A 22,639-nucleotide genomic window follows, 5' to 3' on the forward strand; every position below is an offset into this window, starting at 1 on the left:
CCATTTTCCCAACTGTGAACAGCTGACATCATTGCCGCAGTGACACAAGCTGGCCCCCCTTTTACCTTAATTTGCCAGGTACCTGTTGTCAAGCAGGCTTCAGAGTAAGCCAATGACCTCTTACATTTTAGCTTAAATCAAAGACACATGGCTCAATCGTACAGCCTCGTCGTACCCGACCTGGTAATATGATGAGGCCGGTAAATCCCACAGGAGGTCACCCAGAGATTTACCATACTCGGGACGCCTCGCGAGAATTAATGAGGTCTCGTGAGACGCCACGATCTGGATCTCGCCCTCACTGGGTGGGATCCAGATTTGCATATTCAAGTGGTCAGTTAGGTCAGTGTTCTTCAAAGTCGGGGGCGCGACCCGCGGGTGGGTCGCGGGCGGGTGTCGGGAGGGTCACGGATCTGTTGTCCGCGGTGCTCCTGATCGATGTTCATAACTTCGGCTGCAAGCAGCCGCGAAAATGTTTTTTTTTTAATTTGCCCGCATTGTGCATGCGTGCCGATAATCGGGCACGCATGCGCAGTGCGGCCGCTATTTTTTTTAAAGGGTTGCAGTTTATTTTACAAGTTCTGTAGTGGTTTTTATTCATTTATTTTATTCATTTAATTTTTATTTTTTCTATTTATTTTATTCATTTTATTTTTTTTACAAGTTCGGGGGAGGGGGGGTTTATTTGATAAAATTTTATAGGAAAAAAAATCAGAACTTTGGACAGATGGAGACTCCAGACTTTCCAACACCAGAATGCTTCACCTTCATCCAACAGGTTCCATTGGAGGAGCGAGTACGAGGGCCAAAGGGACCCAAGACCATTTCCTCCATTTTTGTCAGCAGCAAACAAGGTAAGAGAAAATGGTGGGTCGCGAAGTTCGGCCGGCGTGGGTCGCTCAGGTCGGCCGGCGCGGGTCGCGAAGGTCGGCTGGGTTGGGTCACGAAGGTCGGCCGGGTTGGGTCACGAAGGTCGGCCGGCGCTGGTAGCGAAGGTCGGCCGGTGCGGGTCGCGAAGGTCGGCCGGCGTGGGTCACGAAGGTCGGCCGGGTTGGGTCACGAAGGTCGGCCGGGTTGGGTCCCGAAGGTTGGCCGGTTGGTAAAAATGGGTCCCGGTAAAAAAAGTTTGAAGAACACCGAGTTAGGCTCAGTTGAATATGTCTGTGTCAGCGAATCCCAAAACACGGAATTGAACAACAGCCCATGGGAGATCGCGCCGTGGCGCCGTTTAGCACTGTTATCCACAGTCCCCCAGGCAATCGTGGACCTCGGGTGGTGGGGGTCTGAGCAGGGTGTCATTGCGACTGGTCCATGTTTGTGAAAACCTGTACTAAACGGCGCTGTGGTGAGGCATCGCAGGCACGGCCGTTAGGTACTGGGACCAGGAGAATCCCGCAAACACATACTTAAAATATCCATCAATATGTAGATCTGGATCATGCCCAGCGAGATCCAGATCACGATATCTCGTGAGATTTCAATGAAAAGGCCTCTAGCAAGATTCAGCGGCCTGAATCCCACACTAATCCGGGCGTGACGAGGCCGCTGCCCTCTGATTCTATGTACAGTCACAAATACTTGGGATTTATTTTGTTAAAGGCACAATAAAGGAGCTAGTTGTTCTTGTTAAAATGGATTCATTGACTTTTCGTTACAAGACTTAAACGGTATTTAACAGCAAATGTAAGAGTGGAGATCTGAACATTTTTCCCACCATATCATTATATCCAGGCAGAATGAACTTAGATGACAGCAAAAAGCATTTTTAGAAAACCTCTCCCTAATTATTTGTTTACAAATCTTCTCACTAAATACTATAATTTAATTTAGCCTAATTAAAGCAATTTTAAACCCAAGCTAAGCATTGCTTCTTGATTTATCGTATCATTCCTCTACACCTGGGGGTGATTTGCACTCTGGGCCTTGAACCTTCACCTGAGTTTCTCAACTAAAGGAAAGGTAAATAGAAAAACGTTGAAATGAAAGTTTTAAGTCACCACGACTCTAATCATCATATTCCAAAAACAGCAACAAATCAAAAGTGGACAATACTTTTAAAAGTACAGAACGAGGGTGAGAGGATTTTAATCTTCCCGATGGTTTTACCAAATTTGAGATAATCTGGAATGATTGTTGAAATAGCCAAGGGTTATCAAGCAGCTGCTCTGCTAAGCAAGAGAAATGTCTGGTAATTAGTATCCGATTGACCTCCAAAACTAATTAAACCACTTCACCACAACTAATACCTGAGCATTAACGGGTCAGATCAAGTTAGAAACTAAATATTGCAATCATGCTTCAGAGCACAGCTACTTGTGAGCAATGCTACATGAGATCAGATGGTCCTGTAAAAAGATCAGTCATCAATTAGCTCTAGCCTCATAGGAGAAGGTTGCAGGATGATTAAATAGCCTGGAACGCATCTGTAAGGGTGCATGATTGGTAAAGCCATCTGCAACAGTAGGCACCGTAATACAGCTGATATACATAGATTTCCTACAGTGCAGAAGAAGGTCATTCAGCCCATCGAGTCTGCATAGACCCTCCAAAAGAGCACTTTACTCACTCTACATGTCATATTTGGGTTGAAAATCTGAATTAAAGCATTATTCTAATATTTCTGTAAACTTGGTTTTCAGTACCACAGTGTTGGGAATTTGGAAAGTAACAAGGTTACCCATAAACTAGAGCTGAAAACAAAATGACAGACAAGTAACAAGATTAACACGTGTCAAGTGGAATTATGAGAAGCAATTTGCCCAGTAATAAGATTAGCAGGCATCTAGAGAAATTGAGATGTGAATGGTCATATCAGAAACCTTGCTTAAGAGATCAGTGAGGCTATACAAATGATAAATTCTAAAGGCAAGGAATTTGAAAGGTCCGTAAGGTGGGATATCAAGGAGATTGAACAGTTTAACTGCCAGCACCCTCATTGGGAAAGCAGGCCAGTTCCATCTGTGACCCAAATCATGAAGACCCATTCCATCTAACATTTAGAGCAGATTGCAGATTCTCCTCTAAAGGATGCTGTTTCATGCCTTCACTGAACCAGGAAGAGACTTTTTCCCAGATTGGCCACATTGGTGGTATTGTGTGGTAACTATGAGCTGGATTTGACCTATAGAGTTACTAAAATCTATGTTGCTTGGGAAAAGGGGGGACTCTGAGTTCAGGGAATGTGGATATATTTTGGGAACAAGAGGTAGCTTCAGAATAAGTGGTGTATTTTCTTATTAATATACTTGGGCGGGATTCTCCCAAATCCCCTGATGTCCCGACACCGGGTGTAAAAAAAATGGCGCGAACCACTCCGGCGCCGGGCCAACCGGACGTTGCGGACTCCCCCCCCCCCACCCCCTCTTCTTTTGTGGTTTCCCCACCTTCCTTCCATTTCCCCTGCCCCCCCCCCCCCCCCCCCCAGATTGCACAGACCTTTGGTTCCTCATCTATCTTGTTCTTTTATTCTTAACTTCCTCCTCGTTGCTGGCCTCTTGATATGCCACTTATGCTAGCGACGGAGACAACAACATAGCAACTTCTTCACAAGTTTCAGGATATCTTGGAATTTACACTCAGTTACCCACCCAATTGGAGTCTTGTGACACATTGGGTAATATCACCACCTCTGAGCCAAAAGCTCCGGGTTTGACTCCTACACCATTTTTTACGGGATGTGGATTTCGCTGGCTAGGTCAGCGTTGGTTGCCCATCCCTAATTGACCTCGAGAAAGTGGTGCTGAGCTGCCTTCTTGAACCGCTGCAGTCTCTGCGTGTAGGTACACCCACTGTGCTGTTAGGGAGGGAGTTCCAGGATGTTGTCCCAGCGACAGTGAAGGAACGGCCGATATATTTCCCAGTCAGGGTGGTGAGTGACTTGGAGGGGAACCTCCAGGTGGTGGGGTTCCCTGGTATCTATTGCTCTTGTCCTTCTAGATGGTAGTGGTCGTGGATTTGGAAGGTGCTGCCTAAGGAGCCTTGGTGAGTTCCTGCAATGCATCTTGTAGATGGTACACATGGTTGCCACTGTGCGTCGGTGGTGGAGGGTTTGAATGTTTGTGGAAGGAGGAGCAATCAAGCGGGGCTGCTTTGTCCTGGATGGTGTTGAGCTTCTTGAATGTTGTTGGAGCTGCACTCATCCAGGCAAGTGGAGAGTATTCCATTACACTCCTGACTTGGGCCTTGTAGAAGGTGGTCAGGCTTTGGGGAGTAAGGAAGTGAATTACTCGCTGCAGGATTCCTTTTTTTAAATAAATTTAGAGTATCCAATTCATTTTTCCAATTAAGGGACAACTTAGCATGGCCAATCCACCTCGCCTGCACAAAAACCCACATAAACCGCTGCAGGATCCCTAGCCTCTAACCTGCTCTGGTAGCCACAGTATTTATATGGCTAGCTCAGTTCAGTTTCTGGTCAATGGTAACCCCTAGGATGTCGATTGTGTGGGATTCAGCAATGGTAATGCCATTGAATGTCAAGGAAGGATGGTTAGATTCCCTCCTGTTAGAGACGGTCATTCCCTGGCACTGGGTGTCACGAATGTAATTTGCCACTTTTCAGCCCAAGCCTGGATATTGTCCAGGTCTTGCTGCATTTGGACATGGACTGATTCATTATCTGAGGAGTCACGAATGGTGCTGAACATTGTCCAAAAATTATCCAATCATCAGCAAACATCCCCACATGTGATCTTAGATGGAAGGAAGTTCATTGATGAAGCAGCTGAAGATTGTTGGGCCTAGGACATTACCCTGAGGAACTCCTGCAGTTATGTCCTGGAGCTGAGACGATTGACCGCCAACCACCACAACCATCTTCCTTTGTGCCGGGTATGACTCCAACCAGCAGAGAGTTTCTATCCGATTCCCATTGGCTCCAGTCTAGGCAGAGCTCGGTAAAATGCTGCCTTGATGTCAAGGGCAGTCACTCTCAACTCAGCTCTGGGGCCAAGGAAGGTGAGTTCATAAGTTCGTAAGACACAGGAGCAGAATTGGGCCATTTGGCCCATCGAGTCTGCACCGGCATTCCTTCATGGCTAATCTCACCCTGGCGTTAACTCCACCGTCCTACCCATTCTCCATAACCCTTCAACCCATTACCAATTTAAAGTCCTACTTAAATTTATTCACTGTCCCAGCATCCACCACATTCTGTTTCTCTTCAACAAGAGTATGACCTCTCGTTCTAGAATGTCCCACAAGAGGAAGCATCTGCTCCACGTCGACTTTATCCCTGGGCAGGATTCTCTGGTCGCCGAAGCCGAATTCTCGTTCGACGGTCGGCCAGAGAATCAACGGTCGCACCAAAATCGGGGGCGCCGCCGCTTTCGCGATGCTCCACCCCCTCCAAAGCAGGGTGCTCTCGGAGTATGCCGCGTGCCGTATCGACGCCTCGGGACGTTGCCGGAAGCCCTCCCCCCAATGCTCCGTCATCGACAGGTCGTGTTCCCAACGGCGTGGGTCTCTCACGCTATTATTTGTCGGGAACTCGGTGTGACGACTGCGGATTCCGTCCAGTGCCGCCACAGTCGGGGGAGGGTCCGATCCACGGGCAAGGGGACTTTGGTAGGTGCTGGGGGCACTGTTGAGGTGGTCCGGGGATCGCGAGCTGGCAAAAGGGGGGGGCACTATTTCACAGACCGGGGTCACAAGCGGACTCCGCCATGTGGCACGGTGCGGTCGCTGCAGGCTGCCGCCATGTGTATACGCGGCCACGGACCCGGCAATTCTCTGGCCATATTGGCAGCTAGAGCTGGGTGCCCGACGCTGCCTTCCTGCTAGCCCGCCAGCCAAACGGAGAATCAGTGGCCATTTTGCGCCAAATATTCGGTCGCAAAACGCCACCGTTCCCACGCCGGCATCAGGACATAGCCTGGAAATGGGAGAATCCGGCCCCATATCTTTTATCATCTTGTATACCTCAATTTAATCTCCCCTCATTCTTCTAAACTCTAGAGAGTATCGGCCTAAACCGTTCAACCTCTCCTCATACAACAAGCTCCTCGTCTCTGGAATCAATCAGAACTGCCTCCAATGCCACTACATCTTTCCTCAAATAAGGGAACCAAAACCGTGACCAATACTCCAGGTGCAGCCTCACCAATACTTTGTACAGTTGCAGCAACATTTCCTTTCCTTTATACTCAATTCCTTTCCCTATAAATGCCAACATTCCATTCGCTTTCTTTCTTATCGGCTGCACCTGGTTGCTAATTTTCTATGCCTCGTGAATGACGACACCCAGATCCCTCTGCAACGGAGCACCCCGAAGACTCTAACAGGTGGAGTGTCAACGCGCAAACACTTGCAACACAACAATGGCTGACCATAAGAGTGGGAGAGACTCTTGGCCACCCACGCTTAATGTGGAATGACATCCTTCAAGCTTTAAGCCCCTGGCGACAGACTAGCCACCTGCTCCGGGGAATTACTAGCTTTGGAAGCAGACAAAAGTCTGTCTTCGTGCACCAATAGGTGGGGGGGGGGGGGGGGGGGGGGGGGGGGGTGGGGATTGGAAAAACCCACCTAATGATTAAAATGCTTTGTAGACAACAAATACACAATTAACTTGGAGATCACCTCACACTTCCAACTTGAAACTGTGATCTTCAGCTGCACAGTTCGCAAAAATACAGCAGGTATTATTGCAAAAGCAAAGTTAGAACTATCGGAGAAAAACTACAAGAGATACACATTTCACTGGAATAAATGTTGTCAGCCATTTAGCCAAAATGGCTCCCGACAGGAGACTTTGCTGCTTCCAATTGAATCTGCAGCCTCGACAGAAACCTTGCATATTGCTCTGCTCACCACAGCACTTAGAGAGCCCTGACCTTTCCAATCCCCAATCATTTCTGCCTTTTAAATCTGTGGATTTTTCTCAGCAGTTTGTACAATAATCGTACACTTTCCCCACCAACACACCAGTGGAATGGTACCTGGAACCAAACAAATCAATTGGTCAGATCAATTACTGCTCCCCCCTTAATCACCTCCAGCTTCCACCTTCCCATATCCCATCCGCTGTTAGTCTGATTTATTATTTTACATTTGTCCTTTTAAGGAGAATGACTAGGCCTGACAGTTTGGCAAATTACAGCATAAATCTCTCTCTCTCTCACACACACACACACACACAGGAGCTGGGAACTGTTGAGGTATTTTTCAACACACACTTGCCTCAACCATGAACCATTTTAAACGAATTTACACTTTAAAGATGCATTGTAATATACAACAGTGTGACTGGCAATCAGAAGGCACTCAGTAAATAAATATTGCTACAACGGCCCTATTGTATGTGAAACAGGTTATAAGAAAGTTAGAATATTATCATCATTATGGGGTGGCACGGTGGCACAGTGGTTAGCACTGCTGCTTCACGGCGCTCAGGACCCGGGTTCAATTCCGGCCCGGAACTTGTGGAGTTTGTCCATTCTTCCTGTGTCTGGGTGGGTCTCAGCCCCACGACCCAAAACGATGTGCAGGGTAGGTGGATTGGCCACGCTAAATTTCCCCTTCATTGGAAAAGAAAATTGGGTACTTTAATTTTTTTTTTTAATCATCACCAATTTTCTCCTATTGTCCCTGCCTCACCCACCCTCACTCCCCTCAATCCCCCCCCCCCCCCCCCCCCCCCCCCACTCCTTGCCTAAAGGATGAGGTAGATTCACAATGTGGGTCGAGCTGATTTATGCCGGGGAATAACACAGGAGTGTGCAAACTCTGGGGGACTCGAGGATGTTGTGGTGATACGCATAAAGCAATTCTGTAGATAATATTATACACGACCTCCGACCACCAGGTGGCAGTGTAAACCCGCCACGTGACCCTGTGTCTGGGCAGTTGGGAGTAAGTTGTGTTGGTGGATAGACATATTTTGCAGTAGCTCTATAATAGTTAGCGGCAGTAATTTGTCATTTTATTTGTTCCGGTTATCTTTACCACGCAGTCCTTTCATAATAAATTATTTGAACTAGATGTTTTGTAGTGCATCATTCGTATTGGCCCGTCTACAGAAGATGACAGACGTTGCTGGAGAACAATGGAAGATAGGAGAGCAGGAGTTTGTGATGAATAGGGTGGAGCAGCGAGTTGGAATGTAGATAGGATAGAGCTTGGAGGATCAGCAAAGTGGAGGCTGAAAAAGTGAGGCTGGAATTGAAGGGAGAGTGAGGATTCAGTCCTGTTGGAGGCTTGAGTTAGAGAGAGAGAGAGCGGGTTTGTGAGAGAGAAAAAGAGATGACCATCATTGTGAGCTTGGAAGTGCTATAATTGAATACAGATCAGAGGAGAAGCACGTGGTACTTTCCTAATCTGTATGACTCAGTAATGTAGCACATGTCACATTTACCAGTGAGTTTTCAACAGACTATCTTTCAATCTTTCAAAGAGGCCATAGCTACTGAGATCACTTGAATCATCATTGGGTAGGGGTCAGTTTGTACGACCCAATACTACACTATATCTACCCACCAATCTACAGAAACACATCATTTTTTGTACACACACAAATTCCAGGGGCTGGTTTAGCTCACTGAGCTAAATCGCTGGCTTGCCAGCAGCACGGTTCGATTCCCGTACCGGCCTCCCCGGACAGGCGCCGGAATGTGGCGACTAGGAGCTTTTCACAGTAACTTCATTGAAGCCTACTCGTGACAATAAGCGATTTTCATTTCATTTCATTTCATTCCTGTGTTATGTGGCCCCAATTATCTTTTCCTCTAAATTGTTACAGACAAAATAGTTTGCTTGTTGACCTGACAATAAACTGTCTCCTTCAGAACATTACAATCAAAGTAAAATTGTGAAAAATCCCAATTGTTTTGCGTGATCCTCAGCCTTACATTTCTTCGAGAAGCTACACAAAAGCAATGGCAGAGAAGACAGCTGCGTCCTGCATTCAATCTTTCCCATTTACGTGGTGCCCCTTCCGAGGACAGCCCGGCAGGAATCCAGTGAACAACCCCCATCGCAGAATAAAAAGGAGGGAATCCACGTCACAGTTTTACATTCACATGAATCCCTGATGCTGCTGACCTGCAGTTTACAGTTGCCCCACTTTACAATGCAGAGTGTCACAGTCTGCAGGACCAACTCATACTGAGGCTGTCAACACTCACCCAAAATATACAGAACAAGCTTTCACCCATTGTCGACAAACCTACTCTGGGTCACAGGAAGTTCCCAAAAGCACATTTGAAAATCTGATTGAAAGAATGATTCATTGGATTGAACTGGAGGGGAGGAGGGGGGGGGGGGGGGGGGGAATCACATTATCAAATGGATCCTACTAATGGATCATCAGTTTTGAATTATTCCTTCACTGCATTAGACAACAACCTGAGTTGCATTGTTTCAAACACAGCCTGCCTGCGAGGGAAGATTTTTAAAAAGAGAGACAAAATCATCAGTAACAATCATTTAAAACCCGATACTGTTTAAAGCTGTCACATACAACATATGCTGTGTCGTGAGGCAGTCTCTCACACAGACACTGAACTGAATTCTGCTCAGAAGTGGTCCATTGTGCGTCTGTTCACATTTCTATCTGTATGTTGGAACAGGCTGCACACAAATACAGTACGTACATGAACAGACAAGTGGGAGGCTATTAAAAAGATGACTAGCTCAAGTATTTTTTTTCAATAACAGGAACAAAATGCTCATGCAGAGTGTGGAACTCATTCACACAGCTCTCTGGGTCTTTGTTTGAACACAAACTGCCTCACAGTACCTTATGGAACAAAACGAGCTTTCCGTGTGGATGGAGTGGTAGACAGTGGTCTCTCTCTCTCTCTCTCGGTTTGTCCCTCAGGGTAGACTAGCAGGCAGCTCTCCCCCCTCCTCGCTTTGTCATGAAGACTGTGCAGACTGAGGCGTGCCTACAGTTCACTACTCTGGTGCTGTTGAAAGACCAGGGCAGAGAGCTTTGAAAACGTTGATTGCCATAGCAGGCTGGGTCACGTGGGGCCCCAGTGTCAAACAGTATTTCACTTGGCTAGACCGCCCTCATCCTGGCTCCTCCCTGTAGCTTTCCTTTCCTCCCTCTCAAATTTAATTCAGATTGTAAGAGGAAATCAAGATTATTTGTGTGTGTGTGAGTCCCTGAGGTGAAATTAAAGGCAGTGGATTAAAGATTACTCTGCTGATAGATAGAGAAGGAGGTATCTGGGGCTAGCTGGGTGTTTCTGTAAAAATATGATTTCTGGCCAGTAGAGATTGCAATGTAATTTTATTTGTATTTGATTAAGACTGTCCTGACAGTGAACAATGCCATCTAAGGGTCAATGCGAAGAGACTCCTAGCACAGTTAGTAACTCCCCTCTACGAAGCTCTCTACAACATAAAGCATCTACAATATGTTTATTTCCCTGGGCTCTTGGACAATATTTACGCATCAGCTGCACACATAATATCCGTTTTAAAACTCCCAACTCCAGGGCTTCATAATATTGGAGTCACTATTTGAATATTCTTGTAGCTCAGGACTGTGGCATTAATAAAAGAATACATTCATGTTAACCCTTAGATCTCATCAGGTTATTTTTTCTCTCTACTTTAACCATTGGTAAGCAAGGGAAATTAGGAGGGTAAATATGTCCAAATTCATTAATAATTAAATACAAAAGCCGTCGACATCTTCCACTTTTAAGTATATCTATAGAGGCTATGTTTTAAAGATCACTCACGTGTAAATTGTATGCCAACCACAATCCGACTGCATGGCAATTCGTATATCAGAATGTCTCTGAGTTTAATGCTGCTAGCTAGATTTACAGAGCAATGGGAGGAAAACCAGGGAGTGGTATATTAATCAGACAGCGCCATTAGGAGTTGGTATGGGCATAATCCGCCAAGTGACCGCCTTCTGTGTTGTATCACTTTATGATGATCTACGTTGCAGAACAGCTTTTTGATATGAGCTAGCTCTCTGTCTTCCAAATCCTCACATGTTTTTTCTGCTGCAAATTGGATTTGAAGACTAGAAATAACTAACTTTGATGACGGGCAGACAAAAGTGCTGTGTTTGCAACTTTCCCATTCCAATCATGTGACATTCCCTGGCCTTGTGTTAGGTAGTCTGTGAAAGCCACCAATGTGAACCCCCCTCAATGCTAATCTGTATGAATGGTCAGTACATTCACAACCAGAATAAAAAGATTGGGCCTAACAGATCTCAGCAGTGGCCACTTGCTTCTGCTTTCTAATGTATCCTGTGAGCTATTCCCTGGGCTCACAGGTCCTGTTTGTGTTTTCATGCCACCTCAAGGATAAAACTGCTGTAATGAAATGTTTGTGTTCCCGATGTTCCTTTTCTTCAAAATACTGCCTCTTGCTGGTCATGGATCAGTTACAGCATTCTGACTTCCTCCGTGAGAAAAGATTACAGAACAAAGTCAAGGGCAGAATTTCAGTAGGTACTGAGGGAGTGCCGCACTGTCAGAGGGTCAGTACTGAGGGAGTGTTGCACTGTCAGAGGGTCAGTACTGAGGGAATGCTGCACTGTCAGAGGGACAGTACTGAGGGAGTGCTGCACTGTCAGAGGGTCAGTACTGAGGGAGTGCTGCACTGTCAGAGGGTCAGTACTGAGGGAGTGCTGCACTGTCAGAGGGTCAGTACTGAGGAATTGCTGCACTGTCAGAGGGTCAGTACTGAGGGGATGCTGCACTGTCAGAGGATCAGTACTGAGGGAGTGCCGCACTGTCAGAGGGTCAGTACTGAGGGAGTGCTGCACTGTCAGAGGGTCAGTACTGAGGGAGTGCTGCACTGTCAGAGGGTCAGTACTGAGGGAGTGCCGCACTGTCAGAGGGTCAGTACTGAGGGAGTGCTGCACTGTCAGAGGGTCAGTACTGAGGGAGTGCCGCACTGTCAGAGGGTCAGTACTGAGGGAGTGCCGCACTGTCAGAGGGTCAGTACTGAGGGAGCGCCGCACTGTGGGAGGGTCAGTACTGAGGGAGTGCTGCACTGTCAGAGGGTCAGTACTGAGGGAGTGCTGCACTGTCAGAGGGTCAGTACTGAGGGAGTGCTGCACTGTCAGAGGGTCAGTGCTGAGGGAGTGCTGCACTGTCAGAGGGTCAGTACTGAGGGAGTGCCGCACTGTCAGAGGGTCAGTACTGAGGGAGTGCCGCACTGTCAGAGGGTCAGTACTGAGGGAGTGCAGCACTGTCAGAGGGTCAGTACTGAGGGAGTGCCGCACTGTCAGAGGGTCAGTACTGAGGGAGCGCTGCACTGTCAGAGGGTCAGTACTGAGGGAGTGCTGCACTGTCAGAGGGTCAGTACTGAGGGAGTGCTGCACTGTCGGAGGGTCAGTACTGAGGGAGCGCTGCACTGTCAGAGGGTCAGTACTGAGGGAGTGCTGCACTGTCAGAGGGTCAGTACTGAGGGAGCGCTGCACTGTCAGAGGGTCAGTACTGAGGGAGTGTTGCACTGTCAGAGGATCAGTACTGAGGGAGCGCTGCACTGTCAGAGGGTCAGTACTGAGGGAGTGCTGCACTGTCAGAGGGTCAGTACTGAGGGAGTGCTGCACTGTCAGAGGGTCAGTACTGAGGGAGTGCCGCACTGTCAGAGGGTTAGTACTGAGGGAGTGCTGCACTGTCAGAGGGTCAGTGCTGAGGGAGTGCTGCACTGTCAGAGGGTCAGTACTGAGGGAGTGCCGCACTGTCAGAGGGTCAGTACCGAGGGAGTGCCGCACTGTCAGAGGGTCAGTACTGAGGGAGTGCTGCACTGTCAGAGGGTCAGTACTGAGGGAGTGCTGCACTGTCAGAGGGTCAGTACTGAGGGAGTGCCGCACTGTCAGAGGGTCAGTACTGAGGGAGTGCCGCACTGTCAGAGGGTCAGTACTGAGGGAGTGCCGCACTGTCAGAGGGTCAGTACTGAGGGAGTGCCGCACTGTCAGAGGGTCAGTACTGAGGGAGCGCTGTACTGTCAGACGGTCAGTGCTGAGGGAGTGCCGCACTGTCAGAGGGTCAGTACTGAGGGAGTGCCGCACTGTCAGAGGGTCAGTATTGAGGGAGAGCTGCACTGTCAGAGGGTCAGTACTGAGGGAGTGCTGCACTGTCAGAGGGTCAGTACTGAGGGAGCGCTGCACTGTCATAGGGTCAGTGCTGAGGGAGTGCTGCACTGTCAGAGGGTCAGTATTGAGGGAGTGCTGCACTGTCAGAGGGTCAGTGCTGAGGGAGTGCTGCACTGTCAGAGGGTCAGTACTGAGGGAGTGCCGCACTGTCAGAGGGTCAGTACTGAGGGAGTGCTGCACTGTCAGAGGGTCAGTACTGAGGGAGCGCTGCACTGTCATAGGGTCAGTGCTGAGGGAGTGCTGCACTGTCAGAGGGTCAGTATTGAGGGAGAGCTGCACTGTCAGAGGGTCAGTACTGAGGGAGTGCTGCACTGTCAGAGGGTCAGTACTGAGGGAGCGCTGCACTGTCATAGGGTCAGTGCTGAGGGAGTGCTGCACTGTCAGAGGGTCAGTATTGAGGGAGTGCTGCACTGTCAGAGGGTCAGTGCTGAGGGAGTGCTGCACTGTCAGAGGGTCAGAGCTGAGGGTAGGCTATCCCGTTGAAAGGGCAGAGCTGAGGGTGGGCTGCACTGTCAGATGAGACTTTAAAAGGAGGCCCAATCAGCCCATTCAGTTGGATGATGTAAAAGTTCCCATGGCACTATTTTGAAGAAAATCAGTGAAGTTGCTGCCCCCCCCCCCCCCCCCGCCACCCCCAGCTCCCTCACACCCATCCCCCGCAATCCCCCAATCTTCGTATCCTGACCAATATTTATCCCTCAGTCAACATCACAAAAGTAGATTATCTGGCCATTATACCACTTTGCTGCGTGTAGGAGGATGCTGAGCTGCCACATTCCTCTTCACAACAGGGACCACTCCACAAAGTACTTCATTGGCTGTGAAGCACTTTTGGACATCCTGAGGTCACGAAAAGTGCTGCATAAATGTAGATTGTTCTTGTTGTCCTTGTGTGGTCAAGTCTTGGAAAAGAAGTACTGGAATATTCTATCTTTACATTCCCTCCTCTGCCCAGCTTCTCCCCAACTCTGAAATCATTGCCGGCTTCCCATTTCCTCCACTTCCCCACTGGGGGCTCATCTTTCTCATTTTGCTGGAGTTCCTTTCCAAACAAAATCCAAACCTGCCTTCAAAACCCTCCCTCTTAGACCATGGACTTTTCTCCCGTTCAAAATACCCTTCGGTTCCTGTCCAAATGTCCTGCTTGTAAACTTCCCAAACCCTTCACACGAGTGAGGAACAGATTGAAGTTGTAAGTCACTATTTATATTTTGATACAAATTCCACAATGGAGGCCGACACACACAGCACATGCGCAAAGGGAGTGTGACCTGCCAATCGGATACTGCTTATTCCCTCCACTTCCAGGGAAAACAAGTATTTGAGAAATAAACTAAAACAGTATACTAATCATCTAATTAATTTTATACCCTAATCTTTATGATTCAATATCAAGTTGTGTGATTTAATATTCATATTGGCACAGGGCCAATTTTATTCTTTAGCATGGCTGTGGCTGAAATAACACAGATGATCATGTACACGTAGCCTGTTTTGTAAATTTATCAGGGTAGAAGGGAGGCACTTTGTCTGACCCCCAACTCCTGCATGGGCAACGGTTTGAGTTTCAGAAGCTGGTACTATCTCAGTTTCCACATGTTAGGTGAAGGCACAGCTGCAACTTCCTGTTCTGATACCATCGCACATTGCATCATTGCCCGGAACATTACTGCAAAATATGTTGAAAGAATGGAGTATAACATTTGGAAACGCACCGTTCGGTGAAGGGAAATTTCGGACGATCACGGGCCTGCATCATTTGATTGTCCATTTCACAACCAACTTGCATTGTAAAGTGTTCAGAAGGAATGCAATGCTGAATTTACAAGGGCACTTGTCTCGAATTGTCAGTTAACTTAAAGATTAGAACCTTGCTTGCACAAGCATGGTGAAGAAAGAAATTCAGAAATTTTGTACTGACTTTGAATTTCTTGAATACGCAAATGTTAGTGAAATTCATATTCTGGCTAATGGATATCCAATGGACTGGAGACTACAGGATGTTGCACTCTACAAACTTTCCCCAGAGCTGTGGCTTGCTCTCTAACAGTGGGCAAAACTCTTTTAAGGCAGGTTGGTTTTCACTTTGCATTGTCCGGTATTAAATGATATTCTGGCAAGAAATGAAATGAAAATGAAAATTGCTTATTGTCACGAGTAGGCTTCAAATGAAGTTACTGTGAAAAGCCCCTAGTCGCCACATTCCGGAACCTGTTCGGGGAGGCTGGTACAGGAATCGAACCGTGCTTCTGGCCTGCCTTGGTCTGCTTTAAAAGCCAGCGATTTAGCCCAGTGTGCTAAACCAGATGTGATATAATTATCGACAAAATTGTTTTAAAACATCTATCAAAACTACTTTTTCAACTCCTTTTCCATTTGGTCGCTCAAAGATTTATTTTAGCTAGGTAAAAAGTTCACCGATTTGTACTTTTCAGAAAAGTAGGCAGGATTCTGGAATTTGAATAATAAACCTAACAATAGAGGATGAACAGGCTGGGCCTCATTTATCTTGAAACATTCTGAAGTATATCCGCAGTTATATTATATCACCTATGCTTCAGTTGGGAGAAATCCTGCCCCTGAACGTGTCAAGTCCCACTTCAGAGCCTGAATTTTATGCTCCCCACCCCGCCCCCACTCCCCCAAATCTCTGGCAGGTTTTGAGATGGGGGGAAGTGTGAAACTGAATGGATGGATTTGCTGCGGGATCCCACCTGCCCTAACCTGGAAGCAATTTTAATATGGGTGGGTATGGCCTTGGGGAGAGGGGGGCACCCTTATCCTAATTTATGGTACCTTAGGGCCTATTCTCGTCCGGTCTCAATGTTTAGGTGGGTGGACAACAGATCAGGAGAATAGAAACATTTAAAAACCAACATCTCAGGTAAGAAAGAGATGGTGGGGTGGGGGGGGGGGGCTGCTGCCTCCATCAGAAGCCCCCTTCTGACTTCCATGAAGGCTTGGGGATCTCCGGATGTCCTCTCCCTGCCCCCCCCCCCCCCCCACCACCCCATAACCTATCCCAGGGACCCCAATCACCCTCCTCCTCACTACCCTCCAGGTGTCCTTTATCCTCCCCTTCCTGGGACCCCGACCATTTACCTGGCCTCCATGTCTCAATACTGAGTCCCAAGCATGTTGCTGCACTGCCTCTTCCAGCCAGTGCAGCGCTGTACCTGGAGGGGCTGGAGAGCTGCTGGCCAATCTGATTGGCTGGCAACTCCCCAAGATGGAGCTTCCTCCTGGTGACAGATGAAAGTCCCGCCTGCTGCCAATCAGTGCTGTCTTTCCGATGAACCAAGGTTCCGTTTGCCCTCTCAGGGAGAGGTTAAGGATTCCGCAGCACTATTTTGAAGAAACGTGGGGAAATTAATCTCAATGTCCTCGTCAATATTTGTCCTGCAAATAACATTACAAAACAGACAATGTGACCATTGTCATACTGCTGTTTGTGGGATCCTACTGTGCACATTGACTGCTGTGATTCCTGCTGAACAACAATGGCGACACTTCAAAAGTACTCGATAGGCTGGAATGTGCTTTGGGCCGACCAGGGGTTGTGAAAGATGTTGGACAAATGCAAGTTTTTTTATATGAGATAATTGGAAGTCTGAACTGAAACACAAGAGAATCTCTACATTCTTAGATGATGGTTTTGGGCAGTTTGGTGTCCCCAGCAAGGGGATATTATGAGAGGCTCATTTAGAGTCGTAAAGGTTTACAGCATGAAACAGGCCCTCCGGCCCAACTTGTCCATGCCGCCCAGTTTTTACCCTAAACTAGTCCCAATTGGCCGCTTTTGACCCATATCCCTCTGTACCCATTTTACCCAAATAATTGTCTAAATGCTTTTTAAAAGACAAAATTGTACCCGCCTCTACTACTGCCTCTGGCAGCTCATTCCAAATACCCACCACCCTGTGTGTGAAAAAATTGCCTCTCTGGACCCTTTTGTATCTCTCCCCTCTCACCTTAAATCTATGCTCTCCAGTTTTAGACTCTCCTACCTTTGAGAAAAGATGTTGGCTGTCTACCTTTTTATAGACCTCTAGAAGATCATCCCTAAACCTCCTATGCTCTAGGAAAAGGTCCCAGTCTATCCAGCCTCCCCGTATAACTCAAAACATCAAGTCCCGGTAGCATCCTAGTAAATCTCTTTCTAGTTTAATAATATCCTTTCTATAATAGGGTGGCCAGAACTGAACACAGTATTCCAAGTGTGGCCTTACTAATGTCTTGTACAACTTCAACAAGACGTCCCAACTCCTGTATTCAATGTTCTGACGTTTGGAGGTTGCTATTCACTGAACCCAACTTGCCCTTCCTCGTGGAAACAACCACTCCAGTGATACTTTTCAACATGATCTTTATTCCCTGGCAGCATATAGGGCATCACAGTAGCACAGGTGGCTAGCACTGTGGCTTCACAGCGCCAGGGTCCCAGGTTCGATTCCCCGCTGGGTCACTGTCTGTGTGGAGTCTGCACGTTCTCCCCGTGTCTGCGTGGGTTTCCTCCGGGTGCTCCGATTTCCTCCCACAGTCCAAAGACATGCAGGTGAGGTGGATTGTCCATGATAAATTGCCCTTAGTGACCAAAAAGGTTAGGAGGGGTTATTGGAATATGGGGATAGGGTGGAAGTGAGGGCTTAAGTGGGTTGGTGCAAACTCAATGGGCCGAATGGCCTCCTTTTGCATGGTATGTTCTATGTTTCTATATGTTAACAGTGAACTTTGTTCAGTCCAGCAGCCTGGTCTGTGAAAATACTGCTGCTGTGGTCTTGGTTCAAATCGGAAATTCTGAACCAGTTTTAGCAGCTCACAAAATGTGTTGAATAAATGACATGTTAAAGATTGTGGCAATGTCAGTAACTGGTAAATGATATAAATGTTGGGCACAATTTAATGGAAACATTTCTAAGTGTCAATTTGGACACAATTTGTGGGTCTTTCAGGATGACCGCGTTGGTGAGATCACGGCCCATAGTTAACAGCGCTTAGTGCCAAAAGCAAGCCCCCACGAGCTTCTCGTCATTACTGGCTGTCTCACCGTCTGATTCGTCAGACTCGCACCTCAGCTTCTCGCCACTAACCAGAGGGAGCTGCTTTTAAACTCGGCCTCACCACTCACTCCCAGACAACACACAAGCAGGGCAGCGAGCAGAGCTGCTCCCCACGATGTCGACCTGTCCAGGCTTCTGGATGCTGTAGAGGCGAGGAGGGACATCGGGCGGGATTCTCTGACCCCGGGCTGGGTCACAGAATCACCGGGGGGGGGGGGGGGGGGGGGGGGGCGATTCGGGCAGCGACGCTGCTCCGATGTCGGTCCGGTGATTCTCCGTGCATGATGGGCTGAGTGACCGCCGAGACAGGCTGAGTCCCGCGTCGTTCCCATGTGGTCCTGCCTGGCGGTACCTCGGCGTTCATCCTGCGGGGGCGGCCTGGTGGAGGGGGGAGGGGGGTTCCGACTCCGGGGGCGGCCTGGTGGAGGGGGGAGGGGGGTTCCGACTCTGGGGGCGGCCTGGTGGAGGGGGGAGGGGGGTTCCGACTCCGGGGGCGGCCTGGTGGAGGGGGGAGGGGGGTTCCGACTCTGGGGGCGGCCTGGTGGAGGGGGGAGGGGGGTTCCGACTCTGGGGGCGGCCTGGTGGAGGGGGGAGGGGGGTTCCGACTCCGGGGGCGGCCTGGTGGAGGGGGGAGGGGGGTTCCGACTCTGGGGGCGGCCTCCACCGTGGCCTGACCCGCGATCGGGGCCAACCAATCGGCGGGCCGGCCTCTCCTGGTGGGGGCCGTTGTTCCTCCGTGCCAGGCCCCTCTAGCTCTCCACCATGTTGCGTTGGGGCCGGCGCGTAGAAGGAAACTAGTGCGCATGCACGAGTTCACGCCAGTGATATCGCACATGTGCAAATTTGCGACGTCCGTAGCACGCATGCGCAGACCTACAGCGCCTGTTTGTGCCATGCTGGCCCCCTGTAGGGCCTGTTTGTGCCATGCAGGCCCCCTGCAGCGCCTGTTTGTGCCATGCAGGCCCCCTGCAGCGCCTGTTTGTGCCATGCTGGCCCCCTGTAGGGCCTGTTTGTGCCATGCTGGCCCCCTGTAGGGCCTGTTTGTGCCATGCTGGCCCCCTGTAGGGCACAGGATCACTCATCCTGGGGGCCGTTTGACGTCCTCGTAAAACACGACAGTGTTTATGACGCCGTCAACACTTAGCCTCAGGATCAGAGAATCCAGCCCATCCTGTTCCCCCGAGAGTATCAGAGGACCAGCAGCAGGGTCACCAATACCGCCTGGGAGGCAGTGGCAGCAGCTGTCAGTGCGGGCAGCGTGACCAGGAGGACCAATATCCAATGTCGGAAAGAGACCAGCGACCCCCACTGAGCTGCCAGGGTAAGTTACTGCCTCTCTCCTGGCATCAGCTCCACCTGCCACCCTTCAAATCTCCCCTCCACAAATCACTGGCTGACACCTTGCACTCTCCCCACATCTGATCTTCTTCCAAATCCTCAGCACACCCTGGCACACGCCAGCACAGGCCCATGTCCAGGTGCGGTGCCCATACGTGCTACTTATCATAGGTCACACTGATCCATCAAGCGTGAGGCTCACAATGCACTCTCTTTGTCCCCGCACTATCTGTAGCCAGGAGGAATGGAAATGTCAAATGTTCACAATTAGACCATGTCACATCTGATATAGGTCGAGCCTCATTAATCTTCACAGTGGGCTGGCCTACACCCCCACACCCTGTTACCCTCTGCTCCCCCCTCCCCCTGATCCCCACCCCCACACCCTGTTACCCTCTGCTCGCCCCTCCCCCCGCTCCCCACCCCCACACCCTGTTACCCTCTGCTCCCCCCTCCCCCCGCTCCCCACCCCCACACCCTGTTACCCTCTGCTCCCCCCTCCCCCCCGCTCCCCACCCCCACACCCTGTTACCCTCTGCTCCCCCCTCCCCCCGCTCCCCACCCCCACACCCTGTTACCCTCTGCTCCCCCCTCCCCCCGCTCCCCACCCCCACACCCTGTTACCCTCTGCTCCCCCCTCCCCCCGCTCCCCACCCTCACACCCTGTTACCCTCTGCTCCCCCCTCCCCCCGCTCCCCACCCCCACACCCTGTTACCCTCTGCTCCCCCCTCCCCCCGCTCCCCACCCCCACACCCTGTTACCCTCTGCTCCCCCCTCCCCCTGCTCCCCACCCAGATCAAACACCCCCAAATCAGTGGGAAGGAGTGGATTGGGAGGGAAGGAGGGAAATGGGAGGGAAGGAATGAGGAGAATGGGGGGGGGGGAGGGGGTTGAGTTGATGGACATAGCCTCAACCTATGATTCGAGGGCCTCCCTGGTCCTCCGGGTGGCAAAATGGACCTCATTATATCAGGTCTCCACCTCAGTCTCCAGCCTCCACACTGGTGTTATTAGGACCTCCGCGGTTATGCCTATCCCCCCAAGAGCCAGACCATCAACCTGGGGTTGCCCTGGAAGATAACGGGTATCGCCGAGTGTCCCAGGATGTAACAGTCAGCACGCTCCCTTGGGAAGTGTGTATACCCATGTATGATACGGAGGTGGTGGTGGCACATGAGTTGAACATTCAGGGAGTGGAACCCCCTTCCTGTTATGGAAGGACACTCTCGATGCCCTGGTGCGCACAAGGTGACATCGGTGCCAGCTATTGCCTCCTGGACCTGGGGCATCCCAGCAATGGCGGAGAATCCTGCAGCCGGGGCATCTTGGTAGGCCTGGTTCAACTCAAAGCTGATATAATCTGCTGCCCCAGCATTCCTCACAGATGCACTTGTGGGTTGTAGCTTCGGAAAGGTGTCCTTGAGCTGCATGCCCGAAAATGGGAATGTCTACTTCCCTCTTCAATTCCCCTCAGCAGCCATTGCATCAGCTTCATGTTTTTAAAAAGGAGTTCTGTAGACTGACCGATATGAATGATGCAGTACAGAACATCTAGTTTAAATCATCTATTATGGAAAAACTGCATGATAAAGATAACTAGGATAAACAAAATAATAAAATACTAACACAAACTATTATAGAGCTACTGCAAAATGTGTCTATCTTCCAACACGGCTTACTCCCAACTCCCCAGACACAGGGTCACGTGGTGGGTTCACACTGCCACCTAGTGGTCAGAGGTCATGTACAATATTACCTACAGAATTGCTTTATGCATATCATCACAAACGGCACCTGCGTGATTTTTGGCTGGGGAGTCGGATAATTCCCATGAAATGAAATGAAAATCGTTTATTGTCACAAGTAGGTTTCAAATGAAGTTACTGTGAAAAGCCCCTAGTCGCCATGCCTGTTTAGGGAGGCAGGTATGGGAATTGAACCGTGCTGCTGGCCTGCCTTGGTCTGCTTTGAAAGCCAGCGATTTAGCCCTGTGCTAAGCCATTCCACTGTGTGCTGCTTATTCTGTACTCGAACTGGCCTGGAGCACACCCATTTCATTCGTGCACAATCAGACCACAACCATCAAGGCAGTTATATTCAACTTCAATCTTGCTAATGAGATGGAAATTGTTGCTAATTGGGGTCAGTGATATGCACACCATATTTGGGTGTGATCCGGAACTCACCATCGGAGCGGGCTGGTTAAATAGCAAACTGATTCGCGCCCGGTGCAAATTTCGATTTTTGCCTTTCCTGCTATTTAACGGTGTGCCCAGATCCAGGCCGGGTGCAATGAGGTGGCTAAATCACGTCCGCTGTTCAGCGTTGAACTATATACATATGCAAGGAGTGATTCTAACTCTATGTAGCTGGATGTGTTTGGACTAAGTTCAAATCCTGCCCATGGGTTTATTTCACTGTACAGTGTGATGCACATGAAAGTAATCCATTGCTAAGTTTAATAAAGGCCCATTGCATTCGATGTGTGTTCGACCTGAAGGCAGGTCCCTGCTTCCTTGTCTGCTGAGTTGCATCCTGAAGCTTTATTGTTTGACAGCTTTTTGTCAGTAATGACTTGGCTCTGCCTTTACTCTCAGGCAGAGCAAGGAGGCTGGCAACCCAATCAGAAGGGGAAATCAAACCCACACTGTTGATGTTAGTCTGAAGCAGACATCAGACAACTAGAGCTAACTGGGTCCCCTTTGTAAAGGTATTTAAATAATTAGCATTATCTTTCTATGTGTTCTTATTTATGTCTGCTACCTGCTCCCGAGTTCTCTAGACCCTGTGATCAGTTTTCATGCATTCACCAAAGCTTCTTTCTGCTCCGTCACCAGGTATGGGGGAGAATGACACATTGGTATTCTTCCAAATTCCCAAATTGACAGGAATGTTAAGTGGCTTGTTGACCATTCCAACCGTGAAAAGTTCACTTTGCAGATGTACCATGATGAGCTGGTAAAACAACTCCATTCGCAACTTTTGTCTGCCAGGAAAGCAGGGCTGCATTTGAAATTAACCAGAATGTGATATGATGTCGCATTATTGGCAAGACAGGTAAAATTTTACTTTCTGTAAGATTACCATAGAAAACTTACAGTGCAGAAGGAAGCCATTCGGCCCATCGCGTCTGCATCGGCCCTCGAAAAGAGCACCCTACTCAAG

At 49.1% G+C, this 22,639-nt stretch overlaps 1 protein-coding gene across 3 annotated transcripts in view; it reads right to left on the reverse strand.

Moving 5' to 3' along the window:
- fam107b (family with sequence similarity 107 member B) overlaps positions 1-22,639 on the reverse strand; it is a 194,400-nt gene that overhangs the window by 129,192 nt on the left and 42,569 nt on the right. The window contains exon 1 of one of the 3 annotated variants that reach the window (XM_038811954.1): positions 9,737-9,952. The exons of the other annotated variants lie outside the window; for them this stretch is intronic. The gene's annotated coding sequence lies outside the window, so the exon portion shown is untranslated. Of the gene's footprint in view, positions 1-9,736; positions 9,953-22,639 lie in introns of those variants that run through there. 3 annotated transcript variants of the gene reach the window in all.

This window comes from Scyliorhinus canicula, chromosome 11 (genome assembly GCF_902713615.1).
Source record: "Scyliorhinus canicula chromosome 11, sScyCan1.1, whole genome shotgun sequence".
Lineage (NCBI taxonomy): Eukaryota > Metazoa > Chordata > Chondrichthyes > Carcharhiniformes > Scyliorhinidae > Scyliorhinus > Scyliorhinus canicula.